Source organism: Protopterus annectens, chromosome 8.part0 (genome assembly GCF_019279795.1).
Source record: "Protopterus annectens isolate FY-2018-M chromosome 8.part0, PAN1.0, whole genome shotgun sequence".
Taxonomy (NCBI): Eukaryota; Metazoa; Chordata; order Ceratodontiformes; family Protopteridae; genus Protopterus; species Protopterus annectens.
The window spans coordinates 1,342,409,676-1,342,427,027 of NC_056741.1; positions in this window are offsets into that span (position 1 = coordinate 1,342,409,676).

The window sequence follows — 17,352 nt, forward strand, 5'->3', positions numbered from 1 at the left end:
GCAGATATAGCAAGCATTCCAAGGTGTGAATGTACATGGAAAATAGGAAAGCCACAGCAGCACACTACCATCAGGACACCTAGCAGGCATACAAGTAGTGACTGTAAAGGGCAAATATTGAAGCCATAGCAACAAAGTGCAAGCAAAAGTGCAAGGGAAGCACACACACACACACATTAACAGTAGTAGTAGTCGTAGGTGTCAGTGTACATACACAGTTAGTACAGGAAACTGGAGAAATGAATGGAGGAATGTTAATCTACAACACAGCTGGAAATATGAGAGAGATACCAACCTTTAAACTCACAGAACATTGTCCACAGCATACCAGCATGGTCCCTGCCCTTAAAATCTGAAAGGGCTACGCCTATCTCACATACCTTTTTATAGCACTGTTCTGAAATCACAGTGAGAACTGCAATCAGTACACAACTGGCTGCATGCAATTAGCAAATGCTGGCTAACAATTGGTGCAGAGGCCATCACATGGACATATGCAGATACCTACAAAAGTATGCTGTACTCCTAGTCCACACATGCAATACTTTCATTGCACCCTGAGGAGGAAGTGAGAGACAGACAGAGAGAGAGAGAGAGAGACAGAGACAGAGAAAAACGAAATTAAACAGACACAAACAAAACTGTTCAGCAACAGCCACCTGAAAGCTGACAACTGGCAAGTGGAGCAGCAGGACACAAAACCAGACAGCAACACAAGCAGCTGTGACAAACACAGGTAATGTAAAGTAATACTATAAAGGTCTACATACTGTGAACCCTCCATATGTGTCATTGGTCTGTATCCATATGTATATGAAGATGTGCAAAGGGCAGGGGACATACAGCAACTATCAGTGAAGGCTGTACATACATTTGTATGTGAGAGCATCTATGTGCACATATCAATGTAGGTTGACTGTAGGTTGTAGAGCAATGTACATAGTAGGTTTCACAGTTATGTATGTTTAGCAGTATGTTAGTGTGTGTATACAGTATGGTAGACAAACATGTTGATATACCTGTCTATCATATGGATACGTATGTATGTCAAAATATGTATGTATGTATGTATATATATATATATATATATATATATATATATATGATATGCATATATGTATACATACATAGAGAGAGATGTAGAAATACATAGACAGATGTAGATAGATAGAATATGTACAAACATATATATGTAATACACACATACAGATATAGATATATGTAGATACATATACATAGACAGACTGAGCTGACTATCTACAGGTATGACTGTATATGACGACCTCAACACCCCCTGTCCCACCCCTCTGTCACTCTCACCCCTCTGTGCCCCCCTCCATATCTATAGCAATATATGTACATCAATATATATATGTGTATATGTATACAGACATATATATATATATATATATATATATATATATATATATATACATATAGATATATCTATATATATATATATATATATATATAGAGAGAGAGAGAGAGATGTATATATATTCTGAGTGAGGCACATGTGTACAGATGTATTGCAACAGGTGCCTGGTGACAAAGGCATGGAGTGAACACCAGTGTCAAAACTGGAGTACCATACCCAATTTCAAATCACCTACACCAGTAACCACCAGATATGTGATTGGCTGCCCACCACTGCATGTGTCAGGGGTGAACAGGGTCATAAATGTGTACAATAGTCCCCCCAATGATATTCACAGTGGCACACTATTCCTGGAATACCTGCACATGGTATGTGTCAGCAGACATGGTGTGTCAGCTATGGACATGTACGTCAGTGTACCCCTCCACATCACATAATGGATGCCATGGTATGTATCTCACATGACAGCTACAGATATGGAGAAGGACACAGTGACATGTACAACACTGTGACAATGCACTCAAACACATTACCAATGCACAGTGACTGACACCACAGAGTACACACATACTACCCACATAGAGGTTACCACTCCTGGATTTACATACGTAAGTCACACCCATGACAGATGTCCAACAACCATAGTAACACCTCACACCATCCACAACCTACATGACTGCTGTGTGTCGTCCATGCCACTGCAATAGAGAGCACATGTGGAGGTATAGGTTCCTACCCACAGATTAGACATACCCTGCAATAAACCACACAGTGTTAAGAAGCAAGACTCCCCATGAGTACATGTCACACATACCCCTGCTGAATGTTAATCAGATAGGTAATATGCCATATGAGTCACCCTGTGTAACTGTGTGACAGCAGCAGGTACCATCACATCACATGTGTCACAATGGTCAGGGTAGCAGAACAGTATGCTGCTGTAGTTCCAGGGGCAATAGCATATTGTATAGTATTGTATTGTAATGTATTGTATTGTGTTGTATTGTATTGGTATGTTGAGGTGCCTCCTTCGTGGAGTGGAACCACTGCTGCTGTGCGCCAGTGTACAGGTACATATCCTGTAGTCAGGCTAGTGTTACATAGCACTTCTATATGTGTGTTTAGCTCCTGTCAGAGTTCATGTATTATGAAACCGGGGATACCATCAGGTCCCAGTCATGTTGTGTATTCTGCTTTCCTGAGGGCGGCTCTCACCTGGACATCTGTGATGACAGGGAGGTTACAGTCAGCTGGGATAACTATGTCTTATTTTGGGGGAGAGGGAGGGGTGACACCTGCACTGAACCTGTCTGCCACAATGTTGTCAATATCTGTGGATCCAATGAAATATTTGTTGTTGTGTACTAACTATGAGCATAGAGGAGGGATTCTGACCAGGTTGCTAAGATAACTGAAGAAGGCCTTCTGGTTATCTGTAGTGTCCCTCTTGATTTCCCTCTAAAAGTTGCCCATGGATGTTTGTATGAGGGAAAATAGATCCTTACTAGTGCTGCTCAGACATGCCTTCCCTTTATGGAATTATGCTCTGTCTTGCAGTAGCTTCCATCTTTTGTAATACAATCTGTCTATGGCTGGGGTCCACCAGACAGGATGCTGTCCCTTTGTGGAGAGTGTCTTGGTCATATATGGGATTGTATGATCCATGCATTCTCGGAGATGTCCGTAGAAAGCATTTGTGTAGGGGTCAGCATTGTGGGTTGTGTCTTCCACTGGCCCAGTGGGCTGAAAGGATACAATGTCACTGTTACAAAGTGTAAAGTTTGCATCTGCAATGTTATTCACTATAGTCGTTTGTGCTGGTGGTGGAGGTGGGATATGTATATCTAGGGAAATTAGTGTGTGGTCAGCTCACAGTAGTTGATGATGTAGGCCATACAGTACCTAGATACAAACCCCCAGAGTGAGGAGGTGCTCTGGACCTGAATCAGTGTTCTGACTGCTGGGGTTTGGTAGTATGTTGTATGGAGTGTGCCAGGTACTGTTGCACAGTTGCTGGCTGAGTACTGATACCTGGCCATTTACATGTGTATCCACCAATAGACAGACAGATGCTATATATGTGAGATATGTTGTATCATAACAGTCGAGTAGCATGTGTAGTATGTGTGCCAAATTCTGCTGACATATATTGCTGATATCAGGTTATTTTCTTTTTCAGGTACATGGCTCACCCGCGAAATCCCGCTTACTCCACAGCTGAGGATGAGGAGATACACTAGAGCCTGGTGCGGGATTATGCAATACTCTTTTCCCGCACAAGCCAGAATCAGCAGGAGAGGGCTGCACTGTGGCAAGACCTGGTCCATCGGGTAAATGACATAGGCACGCATAATAGGACATATGAGCAGGTACGACATCACTGCAGTGATTTAATCAGAAATGTCCGTCAGCGTGTGTCGGATATCCACAGGCAACAGGTCGCCACAGGTGGTGGGGTGGCTACACATCCCCCACTCACCAGACTGGAGGGACTACTCATGAGTGTAGTGGCTCCAGTCCGCCAGCAACAACAACAGCAGCAGACATGCATTATGATGGAGGCTGGAGCCACACAGCAGCAAGACTATGAGCGTGCAGGTAATATGCCATATGTATAGTTGACTGTTGTGTACACTGGTAGTTAATGCATGTGTGAGGTGTGTCCTTGGTTTGTAGCTGTCATCATAGTATTTAATGTGCAAGTGTGATATCCTCAATATTAGCAGCTGACCTGTGAAAGGCGACTGTTGTACTACTGACCTGTATCATACTCAGTAACAATGGCACAGTTGTGCCCACTGACATTAGTTTCCTCACTTCTGCAGGTCCCTCCGGTGTAACAGCAATGCAGCCTATCCATGCTGGTGAGTGTGTATTAACAATACCTGTAATAGTCTTGATAGTAATAGTAATATTAGGCTCACTTAGTAGTGCTCTTTGTATACATGCAGGTGTGTCTGTGTCTGTGTGTTGATATCACGCATACTGAGTAGTGTACAATTGTGTGCAACTGTGTGCATGCGCATGTGTGCATGTGTGCATGCATGTGTGCATGTGTGCACCTGTGCATGTGTGCATGTGTGCATGTGTGCACTTGTGCATGTGTGCATGTGTGCATGTGTGCATGTGCATGTGTGCATGTGCATGTGTGCATGTGTGCATGTGTGCATGTGTGCATGTGTGCACCTGTGCATGTGTGCATGTGTGCATGTGTGCACCTGTGCATGTGTGCATGTGTGCATGTGTGCATGTGTGCATGTGTGCACGTGTGCATGTGTGCATGTGCACCTGTGCATGTGTGCATGTGTGCATGTGTGCATGTGTGCACCTGTGCATGTGTGCACCTGTGCATGTGTGCATGTGTGCATGTGCGCATGTGTGCATGTGTGCATGTCTGGACCTGTGCATGTGTGGATGTGTGCATCACTGGTAATGTGTAGACATTGTAAACTGTGTTTCCTGTTTCCCTCCCACAGGTTCTGGTGCTGATCTGGTGTCATGCAGCAGGGAACCTGAATCAGGTGCCATGGGTACTGATAATGATGACATCTGTGTAATGGCACAGGAAGGTATGCCAGGGTCCATCATTGGTCAGCCGATTGACAGTACACAGCTGTCAACCCCATCAATGCGCACAGTTATCCTGCCAATACACCCTTTGTCACCAATGTCCCTAGGTGATGGACAGCATACAGTGGGCATTGACCAGGGTAATGTGGTATCTGTGGCACATGCCTCCCCACACAGCAGCCATGGGCATGGCCCTGAGATGGTACCACACAGACAGATGTCCAGGGGTTCTCATGGGAGCATCCGTGGGCGTACTGCCCCTGTCAGACGTGCCCACAGAGGTCTTACAACCTCAGCTATGTTTCGGGCTGTCATGCAGGCACAGTCACATATGGAATGGTACACCAGACAGGGTCTGAGAGAGCTGACAGCATGTCGCACAGCCATGACTGACAGTATGCGTGACATTGCGGCTGCCATCCGTAATTTCATCGATGTCATGGACAGACGTTGTGGGGACATATTAGACCGGTTCCACAACTACATGTCCATGAGCCAGGGCGATGGTGGACGGTTGAGGCATCGACGTGGGCGTATGCCAGCAACAGCAGCAGCTGGCAGTCATCGCGGACAACAACAGGGCCGCGGCCACCCCCATAGTGCCAGCAGCAGCCCCAGCAATGCTGGGTCTGTGCTGTCATCAGACCGCCCCAGGAGACTACATGCACGTGGCTCTGGCCAGGCCCGACAGGGATCTGTGTCCAGTCAATGAACACCTGCTTCTGATGACAGTACCCAGTCTGGGTTGGTACCGGATACGGTCCGTAGCACCTGCAAGGCACAGGTACCGTGTCCGTGGCCAGAGACACTGATCTGTATGACCTGGCAGGTACAGTCTGTGGCTGTCCACAAACACCAGTATATGGCAGCCATGAGGTGGAACTGTGTGTATCCATACACACATGCGAATTGACAACACCTAGGGCTACCGCATACACGCACACACTGCATCAACATTGCCCCACCTTGTACTGCTGTCCCTCACCAACACACATACACATACATGTCAATCGGTGGTATTGGTGGCTGACTCAGGCATACCAAGTTCACACCCTGTGCATATGATGAAACTGTGCCACCTCCTGCAATCTGTAACATCAGTGCAGGTACAGGTTAACATGTTGCTGATGCACAGGGTGACTACATAGATGTGTAGTAATAGTATCATGTTGTTAACAGTACTGTGTGCTGGAATAATTGTGGGTATATCACAGCATGCCTGGTGCAGTAAGGGTGTGATTGTCATGTACTGTTGTCTACACCCATGGTAAGTACCATAGTGTATCATCTGCACATGTTGGCATACTGGTGGTAAGGATGTCAACAGAAGGCTACATACATAGGTAGCACAGGGGATAAGGTAATGAATGTATTAATACGAAATGATGGACATGTAAACTGCAAGTGGCATGTTGCCCACACTGGACTCTGCAATGCGGATGTTTGAGGATGTTAATATGTGTGCAGTACTACACGACTGGTACAGGACACACAGGAGCACCCTAGCACTGCAAGCTCACATCTCATACCATGCTAGACAGCCCCAACACACAAAACTAACTGTCACAGGAGGGAGAGTCCCCATACATGTCAGGGATACTGTGGTGGCAGGCCAGGTAGCATACATCCTACTAAGTATGGAACCACTGAGTGAAGGCTCAGTGTCTGTTATTTGACATGTGTATTACTGCAGGTATGAGCACATGGGTTCACATCCAGTTATTGTACATCCTGACAGTACATGGTCTGTACACTTGTGTGCGCTGAGACTGGACCATAGCCATCTGACCTGTGTATTTCCATGTACATGTGCATAGTGCCTGCATATTTGCAGTGTTACCTACTGGAAGTGGTACAGCTTGTTTGTTGTACAATGGACTACATGCAGCCCTACTTACTGTAGCTTTGTTTGCATGCATGTTTGCTTGCAATTACCCTGGAATACTGATCCCACCTGCAATGCATAGTTACAGAGCTTCTGTGGACTCCTAGTGACATCTGCATAGCTTACTATATGTATGTCCATGTCTCACTTGACAGAATGTCACTGTTTGTCCTGTTCACATGTACGTTGCCTGTGACACATTGCATATGACTTACCTGGCATTTGTCCACGTGAGCAGTCATATATGCTACTGCTAACTAATCACAAGCACTACACCCTCACATATTCATCTTCTGTTGAACCACCTGCTTCGCTAGGGACGGCTTGCACCTGTCACCCCTGGGCTTTCGGATATTGGCAAAGGCTCTTACTACCCCCATAGTGCCTATGTTAGGCAAGGCTCAAATGACAAACCCACCTTCATAGGTATCACAAGGGATAAGAAAGTAAGAGTAATGCTACCCAACGCCAGAAGTCTAAACCTCAAGATGCATGCACAAAACTCTCCTTAGCATGGAGAACATCGATATCTGTGCAGTAACAGATGCCTGGTTCAGGGCTACTGAGAGCACCCCAGCACTACCAGGTTATACCTCATACCATGCTTTTCAGCCCCAGAACTTGGAATGAACCACAAATGGAGGGAGAGTATTGATATTCATCAAAGATACCCACACCTCCAGGTTGGTGGCAAAGCACCAAGCATCAGAGACTATCCATGTGCAACTAACAATGGGTGAAACTGCCTTCCAGGTTATAGCCTGCTACAGACCACCCTCCCAAACCCAAGAACTGCACTCGGCCTTCCTGAGAACAGTGGAAATATGAAGGTCTCTCCAAACACCATTATATTGGGCGGCCAACTACCCAAACATAGACTGGGAGCATGACTCTAGCTCCAACACCCTAGGCCAAAGATTCCTAGAATATATGAGCTCAAATGCTATGGAACAACTTGTTACCACTCCCACAAGAGGAAACATACTGGACCTGATCATCACCAACATGGGGACTCTATGCTCCAGACCAGAAGTGTATCCCTCACTGGTAAGATCAGACCATGAACTAATCTCACTGGATATTCACATCCCGACCCCACATCCTGCCCAGAACACCACAGTGAACAACTTCTCTAAAGCAAATTCACACTCCTCAAAACTGAGGTGGAAACCTTCAAAGCCCCCGCGGCCGTGGAAACTACAGACCAGACCGCAGATTCCTCTATAAACGCATTCTATGGACACCTTCAGGAATGCATGGATCATGTGATCCCGAATAAAACCAAGACCCAATCCTCCAAAGGCAGACGTCCTGTCTGGTGGACCCCAGCCATAAACAAACTACACAATAGAAGGAGGAAGCTACTAAATGATACAGCAAAATCCCAAAAAGGGAAGACATCACTGATCAGTATTAGCAAATAACTACAGGCACTCATAAGATTGTCTAAGGCCAGCTTCGAGAGAAATTGCACAGGACACTAAGGATAATCACAAGGCTTTCTTCAGTTATGTTAGGAACCTGGGTGGTAATACCCAGATATGCTCAGAGGTAGTCCAAAATGTCAATAGAAACACCAAACCCACAGACATTGCCAACATTCTAGCTGACAGGTTCAGCGCAAACTTCTTCCCTCCACACCGAAAGGGCAAATATGAATCCCAGCAGAGTGCTGCCCCCCTGACATCTCAGATGCTCAGGTAAGAGCCGCCCTCTCCAAAGCAATACACACTGCATCAATGGGACCAGACAGTGTCCCGGCTGTGTCATACATGAACTCCAAGAAGAGCTACAACCAAACATAAAACTACTGTTCAATCCCAGCCTTACTACAGGATATGTGGCCAAAGAGTGGCATACAGCAACAGTGGTCCCTCTACAGAAAGGTGGTGCCTCAACGGATCCTGGACACTATTGCCCCATAAGCCACACTAGCTCGGTCTGCAGAGCTATGGAAAGGATCATCATGGACCTCATAAATAAAGATATTGGGGACCTACAGACACTGGATCATACCCAGTTTGGCTTTGTTAAGGGCAGATCCTGCCTCTCAAACCTGGTTAATTTCTTTTAAACAGTCACCAAGGCCATTGACGATGGGAAGGTGGTCCACACAGCCTACCTGGACCTCGCAGAAGCCTTCGATACAATACCCCACTTGGGCATTCTAGAGAAGCTCACCAGCTTAAATATAAGCCCCTATGTCACTAGATGGATTGCACACTGGCTCAAGGACAGAACCCACATGGTTAGAATTGCTGGAGCCATGCCAGACTCCAAACCAGTTACAAGTGGTGTCCCACAAGGCTCAGTCCTGGGACCTCTCTTGTTTGGTATATATTTATCGGAGGTACAGGCCAACACGGAAGGACTGTGGCTGACCAAATATGCAGATGACTGCAAACTGGCCGCCATAATCGACTCTCCAGCCGACACAAGCATCCTCCAAAAGGGCCTCATAGAAACAGACAACTTGTGCCAGAGCCATGGCCTCAAGCTGAATGCAAGAAAGTGTATAGTCATCCCCTTTGGCAAAAACAAAGTGCTCACAAAGTACCACATAGGTGGTAATCCATTAAGTACAGAAGAAGTAATTAGGGACCTGGGGACCCAAGTTGATAGCAGTCTCTCATTTGACAACCACGTGGCCAAAGTGGTTAGAAAGACATTTTATATAGCCCACCCCATCATGAAGGGATTCACATCTAGATCAGGGGAGGACATCGTGCCTCTTTACTCATCCCTCATCAGGCCCATAATTGAGTACAATCCCCCTGTTGGGATGTACCTTACCAGACACCTGCAGCAACTGGAAAGACCCCAAAAGTGCCTCACCAAGAGGATCAAAGGGCTCAAACAGATGCCATATGCTGCCCGGTTAAAGAAACTCCAGCTCTACTCAGTGGCATACCGCCTGTTCAGAGGCGATCTGTGCCTGATGTATAAAGCCATGTCAAACCCGGAATTAATGGGCATGCTGCACCTGAGAATATCCAAATCCCATCAGGCTACACGCTTGAGAGACTTGAACCTCAGCACTGAAATAAATAGGACATGCTGGAGGGACAGATTCATAACCCAGAGGCTCACTTCACTCTGGAATAAAATCCCAGTCCAGGTTAGGCAGAGTCCCTCATTGACTCTCTTCAAGAGGAAGCTTGATGAGTGGATGGGACATTGTAGGTGTATCACTTCTGTGTCACTGTTAGACAGAGGCACAGTATACTAACCTCGGAAAAGGGCATGGCAAGATATATTTACAATGGATGGCGACAGCCATACACATTCTGGCTAGGTTCATAAATGTCCTAGGGCAGATAGCCTAGTATGAACCTATGAACCTATGTACCTTGTTCCCCATTGGCCCTATGTGCTGTTAATCACCATGGCAATCACAATACTATGGTAGCATGTGCAAAGGTCAGTTGTTAGTCACCTCTATGGTACAGTTGTGGAATATGTGGGTCATGTGGCAATGTCACAGCTGCCACATGTACACAGTCAACCCTCTCCCCTACACATGGACGTACAACACATGTATGAGATGGAACCACATAGCCAAACTGGGGACTAAGCACTCTGAACCCAGTACTGGCATAACCTGTCAGGTGGCATGAAATACTACAGTGACTACAATACCAGTCTGATGTAGACCTACACTGACAGCAATACAAGCACGTGAACACACTGGGCCATTCATGGAGCCTAAGAATAGCATCCTGCATGAGCGGCAGACACCTCTGCAGCTGGCACACAGGCATACGTTATGCCTGAACACATCACATAACACATAGCACACAAATCCTGTGTGCCAAACAGTCACAGCCTGTACGGCTAGACAACACACCTGCCACAGTTGTGTTAGGTACCTTTATTGTCTGGTACAGTGAGGTCACGCTCACCAGGCTGGACAAGGTGAAGGTCACAGTGATATGCCCGTGGGGCACTATGGTCCACCACATAACACAAGCATACAGGTCAGTCAGAGGCATGGACACATATGACTCAGTCATTGTCCATGCCACATACCTTCTCCTGCTGTACTTATAGGGTGCTGACATCATCAGTGTTTAGAAAGGGGAATGTGCATCCTGTAGTGTGTTTTCCCAGTTGCCAAAAGGGACATTTCCCTCACATAAAATTGCACACACACTAACCCCCCTCATCCAAACACACACACTTGCAGGATTCAAACCACTATCTAATTATGTTATGACACTCAAGACGGACGCATTAGCAGAGCACGCTATTCGCATTACTGGGAGGTTTTCCTTCTCCTGCTGTACTTATAGGGTGCTGACATCATCAGTGTTTAGAAAGGGGAATGTGCATCCTGTAGTGTGTTCTCCTAGTTGCCAAAAGGGACATTTCCCTCACACAAAATTGCACACACACTAACCCCCCTTCATCCAAACACACACATTTGCCGGATTCAAACCGCTACCTAACTATGTTATGATACTTGAGACGGACGCATTAGCGGAGCGCGCTATTGACATTACTGGGATGGTTTCCTTCTCCTGCTTTACTTATAGGGTGCTGACATCATCAGTGTTTAGAAAGGGGAATGTGCATCCTGTAGTGTGTTTTCCCAGTTGCCAAAAGGGGGATTTCCCTTACACACACACTCTGAGCATTTGCAGGATTCAAACCCCTACTTAATTATGTTATGACACTCGAGACGAACACATTAGTAGAGTGCGCTACTCGCATTACTGGGAGGTTTTTCTTCTCCTGCTGTACTTATAGGGTGCTGACATCATCAGTGTTTAGAAAGGGGAATGTGCATCCTGTAGTGTGTTTTCCCGGTTGCCAAAAGGGACATTTCCCTCATACAGACTTGCACACACCAACCCCACTCACACTGAGCATTTGCAGGATTCAAACCCCTACCTCTCTATGTTATGACACTTGAGACGGACGCATTAGCGGAGTACGCTATTCACATTATTGGGAGGTTTCCCTTCTCCTGCTATACTTATAGGGTGCTGACATCATCAGTGTTTAGAAAGGGGAATGGGCATCCTGTAGTGTGTTTTCCCAGTTGCCAAAAGGGACATTTCCCTCACACAGACTTGCACACACATCAACCCCACTCACACACACTGAGCATTTGCAGGATTCAAACCCCTACCTAATTATGTTATGACACTCGAGATGGATGCATTAGCAGAGCGCGCTATTCGCATTACTGGGAGGTTTCCCTTCTCCTGCTGTACTTATAGGGTGCTGACATCATCAGTGTTTAGAAAGGGGAATGTGCATCCTGTAGTGTGTTTTCCCAGTTGCCAAAAGGGGGATTTCCCTCACACAGACTTGCACACACACCAAACCCACTCACACACACTGAGCATTTGCAGGATTCAAACCCCTACCGAACTATGTTAGGACACTTGAGACGGATGCATTAACTGAGCGCGCTATTCGCATTACTGGGAGGTTTCCCTTCTCCTGCTGTACTTATAGGGTGCTGACATCATCAGTGTTTAGAAAGGGGAATGTACATACTGTAGTGTGTTTTCCCAGTTGCCAAAAGGGACATTTCCCTCACACAGACTTGCACACACACCAACCCCACTTACACACACTGAGCATTTGCAGGATTCAAACCCCTACCTAACTATGTTATGACACTTGAGACGGACGCGTTAGCGGAGCGCGCTATTTGCATTACTGGGAGGTTTCCCTTCTCCTGCTGTACTTATAGGGTGCTGACATCATCAGTGTTTAGAAAGGGGAATGTGCATCCTGTGGGGAGGCAGACGCCAAGCACACTCTGGCTAAGCTGTCATTCCCTAGGGCAAACAGCCTAGTGTTGACCTCTACACCCATATGTTTAATTGTCAAATGCACATTATTTGTTGCTGATAGACTGTTTGCAGGTCTTTATTGCCATAGCATTCCCTGTTTGTATGAACAACTTGTGTATCTGTGGAAGATGTTTGCATATGGGAGGGATCCACTATATCACGTATGTCTCTGTAGTAATTTAACTGTGTGCACTGGGCAGATTGCTGTAATGTGGTTGGTTCCTGGAATAACACGTACAAATACCAGATATGTGTGGCCAACTGCTAAACTGAGATTTGGCCTAAGTGTGTCAGCATGCCCAGTTCAGCCTTCCCATGGCATGTTGTCTGACATATGTCTCATTTATCAAAGTGTGTGAGCATGCCCAGTGTGAGCTTTCCATATGTTGAACTCTGCAGCCCACCACATTTGTGGATGAGTGTGAACTTCAACAAATATCTCCCATTTATGGTTGTGTGTTGTGTCATGTTGTGTAGTTACTGTCCGACTGCTTTGTGTGTGAACACAACAGGGATTATACTGTGCCTGCAGGGTTTGCATGGGATACTTTGCATACAGTTGTCAACATCCTTTCATACTGACCTAACACTGTAGTACCGTATAGTGTACTGGTTCAGTACTTTGACTGTGGTGGACAGTATCCTGGGCTTTAGTCCTATCACTACTTTACATTTCCATAGTGAGCACAACAGCCTGGTTAGGGGCCAGTTGTGCACATCTGACCATGTTGCATTATGTTCAGATATGAACTACTTAAACCAGGCTCGTCCAACATTGGTAGTGTATTCCACAACATAGGTGTACATTTGCAAACACTAGCGATGTGCCCTAGGCCATTTCTAATGCTAGTCGGAGAGTGTGTTTGTCCTTGACACACATTGTAGTGGAGTTTGCCATGACATATGTCATGGTTAGTATACTGTGCCTCTGTCTACCTGTGACATAACAGTGATACCCAGGGTAAACCTACCATCTCCCATCCACTCATCAAGATTCCTCTTGAGGAGGATCGATGGGTGACTCTATGGATAGCCTGTACTGGGAGTTTACTCATGAGTGGGGGCGGCTTCTGTGTTATGGATCATGCAGTACAGCTTGTCCTATGTATGTCAGTGCTGGGGTTCAGGTCTGTCATGTGCATAGCTCACTGCCATTCAGATTGTACAAGGTGCAGCATGTTTATTGATTCCAGCTTGGACATGGCTTTATACATCAGGGACAGCTTGCCTGTGGGTGGGCAGTATGGCAGTGTGTGTAGCTGCAGTTTGTTTAATCAGGCAACACATGGCATCTGTGCAAGCTCTTTGATACTCCTGGTGAGGTACTGTTGGGGACTTTACAGTTGATGGAGGTGTCTGCTGAGGTACATCCCACAGGGGCTATTGTAGTCAATTGTAACACTGATGAAGGATGACTGCAGAGCCACAATGACCTCCCCTTATCTAGATCTGACAAAGGTGGGTATATGGTATGTTTCTGTAAACACTGCAGTCACATGTTTGTCCAATGCAGGATATCTATCACCTTGTGTCCCCAGGTCTCTCATTACATGTTAAGTACGTAATGGGTTAACACCTATGTGGTAATTGGTGGGCACTTACTGTATATCCATGGGGGTTGACTATACACTTTTCTGCAATTAGCTTGCTGACATGGCTATGGCACCAGTTGTCTGTTTCTATGTGGCCCTTTTGTGGGATGCTTGTGTCAGCTGGAGGGTCAGCTATGGTGGGCAGTTTGTAGTCCTCTGCAAACATGTTCAGACACAGTCCTTCCATGTTGGCCTGTACCTATGGGACATATATACCAAATGAGGGAGGTCCCAGGACCAAGCCTTGTGGGATGTCAGTTATATCTGGTTTGTAGTCTGACATGGCTGCAGCATGTCTGACCATGTCAGTTCTGTCCTTGGTCTGGCTTGCAACCCCTCTACTGACATAGGGGTTTATATTTAAGCTGGTGAGCATATCTATAATGAACATGTAGGGTATTGTATAGAAGCCTTTGCAAGGTCCAGCTACGCTGTGTTGTACACATTGCCCTCATCAATGACCTTAATGACTGTTTCAAATGAGTCAAACATGTTTAGGGGCAGGATCTGCACTTAAGCAAGCCACACTGGGTAGGGTCTGGTGTCAGTAGGTCCCCAATATCTTTATGTCTGCAGTACATGCTGATCTTATCCATAGCTGTGCAGACCGAGCTTCTCAGGATTCTGGGGTGGTAGTTTTCATTATCCATTCAGGCAACACCTTTGTTGAGAAGGACCACTGTTGTTGTACACTGCTCTTTGGGTACATATCCTGTGGTAAGGCTGACATTGAGCAGTAGTGTGATTTGGCATTCCATTCTTCTTGGAGTTCATGTTGGACTCAGCCCAGGACACCATCTCATACCATTGCTGCTGTGTGTTTTGCTTTGTAGATGCTGGCTGTTACCTCAGCATCTGTAATGTCAGGGGGCCAGCAGTCTGCTGGGATAGATATTTTGCATTCTGGGGGTTGCACTGCACCTATCAGGATGTATGTTGGCAATATGTGTGTGTTTGGTATGTTGTTTGTAATATTTGTGTGATTCAGAGCATATCTGTGAATTCCCAACACAGTTCCTACCATCAGTTGTGGAAGCCTTGGGATTATCCTTAGTGTCCTGCACAATTTGTATCTTCATAGGTTCATACTAGGCTATCTACCCTAGGGCATTTGTAAGACTAGCCAGAGTGTGTGTGGCTTTCACCACCCCTTGCTATGTGAATATTATGGCCATTTATGATTTGCTTTGCTGTGCCTCTGTCTGGACGTGACACAGTGAAGACCCCCAGTGTAACTCTACGATCATCCATCCACTTGGCAAGATTCCCGTTGAAGAGTGTCAGTGAGGGGCTCTGCCTAACATGGAGTGGGATTCTGTTCCAGGGTGTGGGGAGCCTCTGGGTTATGTATCTGTCCCTCCAACACATCCTATTTCATTATGTGTTGAGGTTGACATCTCTCACTCTCACAGCTCCGATGGCTTTGAGTTTTCTGGGGTGGAGCATGTCCATTACTCCTGTGTTGGACATGGCCTTGTACAACAGACATACAATCTCTGTGTAGGCAGTATGTGACTGCATTCAGCTGGGGTGTCTACATCCAGGCAGCATATGACATATATTTGAGACCCTTTATCCTCTTGGTGAGGTACCTTTGAGGTCTTTCTAACTGCAGGTGTCAGGTAAGGTACATCCCAAATGAGGCATTGTACTAGATTATGGGTCTGATAAGAGAACAGTATAGGCACAATGACCTCTGTTGACGTAGATGTGAATCCTTTCATGATACGATTGTCCAATATAGACAGTCTTCCTAGCCACATTGGCAATGTGATTGTCACATAACAGGTTACTGTTCACTTGTGTCCCTAGGTCCCTGATTACTCCTTCCATACATAATGGTTTACCACCCATGTGGTAATTTGTGAGTACCTTGCTTGGTATTTGGTGGGAATTTACGTCCCGGGCCCTTCGGACCCTTTTGGGGTTTTCCCGGGGTGGAAAAGTGTTCCTTTTAGCATTTACAACTGTACAGGGAGTTTTTCCCCCGGTTGTTTACTGGGTTTTGGACCCAAGCCTTTTTGCATTGTTCAGTTATTTTGGGGGGTTTTTTGGGTGTCTGTTTGGGCCCTTTTTTTGGAAAACTTCCAATTTTTTTTTTATGTTTTTGGTTTCCCGGGTTTTGGGGGGATTAAAGGGTTTTTTGTGGTTTTTCCCCCGGTAGTTTTGGGGTCTGGTTAGGGGGGCTTCAGCCCCGGGTTTTGTTTGCACCAAAATAATTTTATTTTTTTTGGGGGGTTGGGGTTGGCTGGTTTTTGGGGGGTTTAACATTCCCCGGATTTCCCGATTAACCCCTTTTTTCTTTCCCTTATGGTTTTTTAGGGTTTTTTTTGGTGGGTTATTTTTTTTAGTTTTCCTACAAAAGGCTTCCCCATTTTTAGGTTTTGGAAAAACCCTTTCCAAATCCAGATGCCCAGGGGGTTTTAAAGGTTTCAAACCCATTCCCCGGCAGTGCTGGGCCCTTTCAAGGCTGAATTCCCAAGCAACCGACAGGACCTTTAATGGGCCCCCAGTTTAAGTGCCAAATTTTTTTTAAAACATTTTTTTACTGTGGTTTTCTTGGGGGAGGGTAGGATGTGAAACCAGTGTATTTCCGGCCCGGCTTTCCCTAAAAACAACCCCATCTTGTCCTTTTCCCCTGTTGCTGGGGGGTTTTCATCCAGGGATTTACCCCGGGGGGGGGACTTGCCCGGGGATTTTTTTTACTTGCTTTTTTTGGGGTTGGGGCCCGATAATTTTGTTATGTTTGGGTATTTTAGCACCCTAAAGGGGAGGCTTTTTTTCTGTACCCTTTCCCGGGGCAGTTCCCGGTGGGGAAGGTGTCTTCACTTAAAAGGGGGCATTTTACCAAATGTTTTTCCCGGCAGTTGTTTCTTTTTGGCCCTGGGGGTGGGTTTCCACCCCTTTTGTGTACCCCCCTTTTTTTTGCTTTTTCCATTTTGGGGGTTTTTTGAATTGGGTGTCCCGGTTTGGAGGGTCTGTTGGGTTTGGGGTTTTTTTAAGGGCCCGGGGAAAAATTTTTTCTGGGGGGTTTAGCTTTGGTTTGCGTTTGATTTGGCATTGGGAGGGTTTTGGTTTTACCCCTTTTTCCTTGGGGGTAGGGTTTTGGGAGTTTCC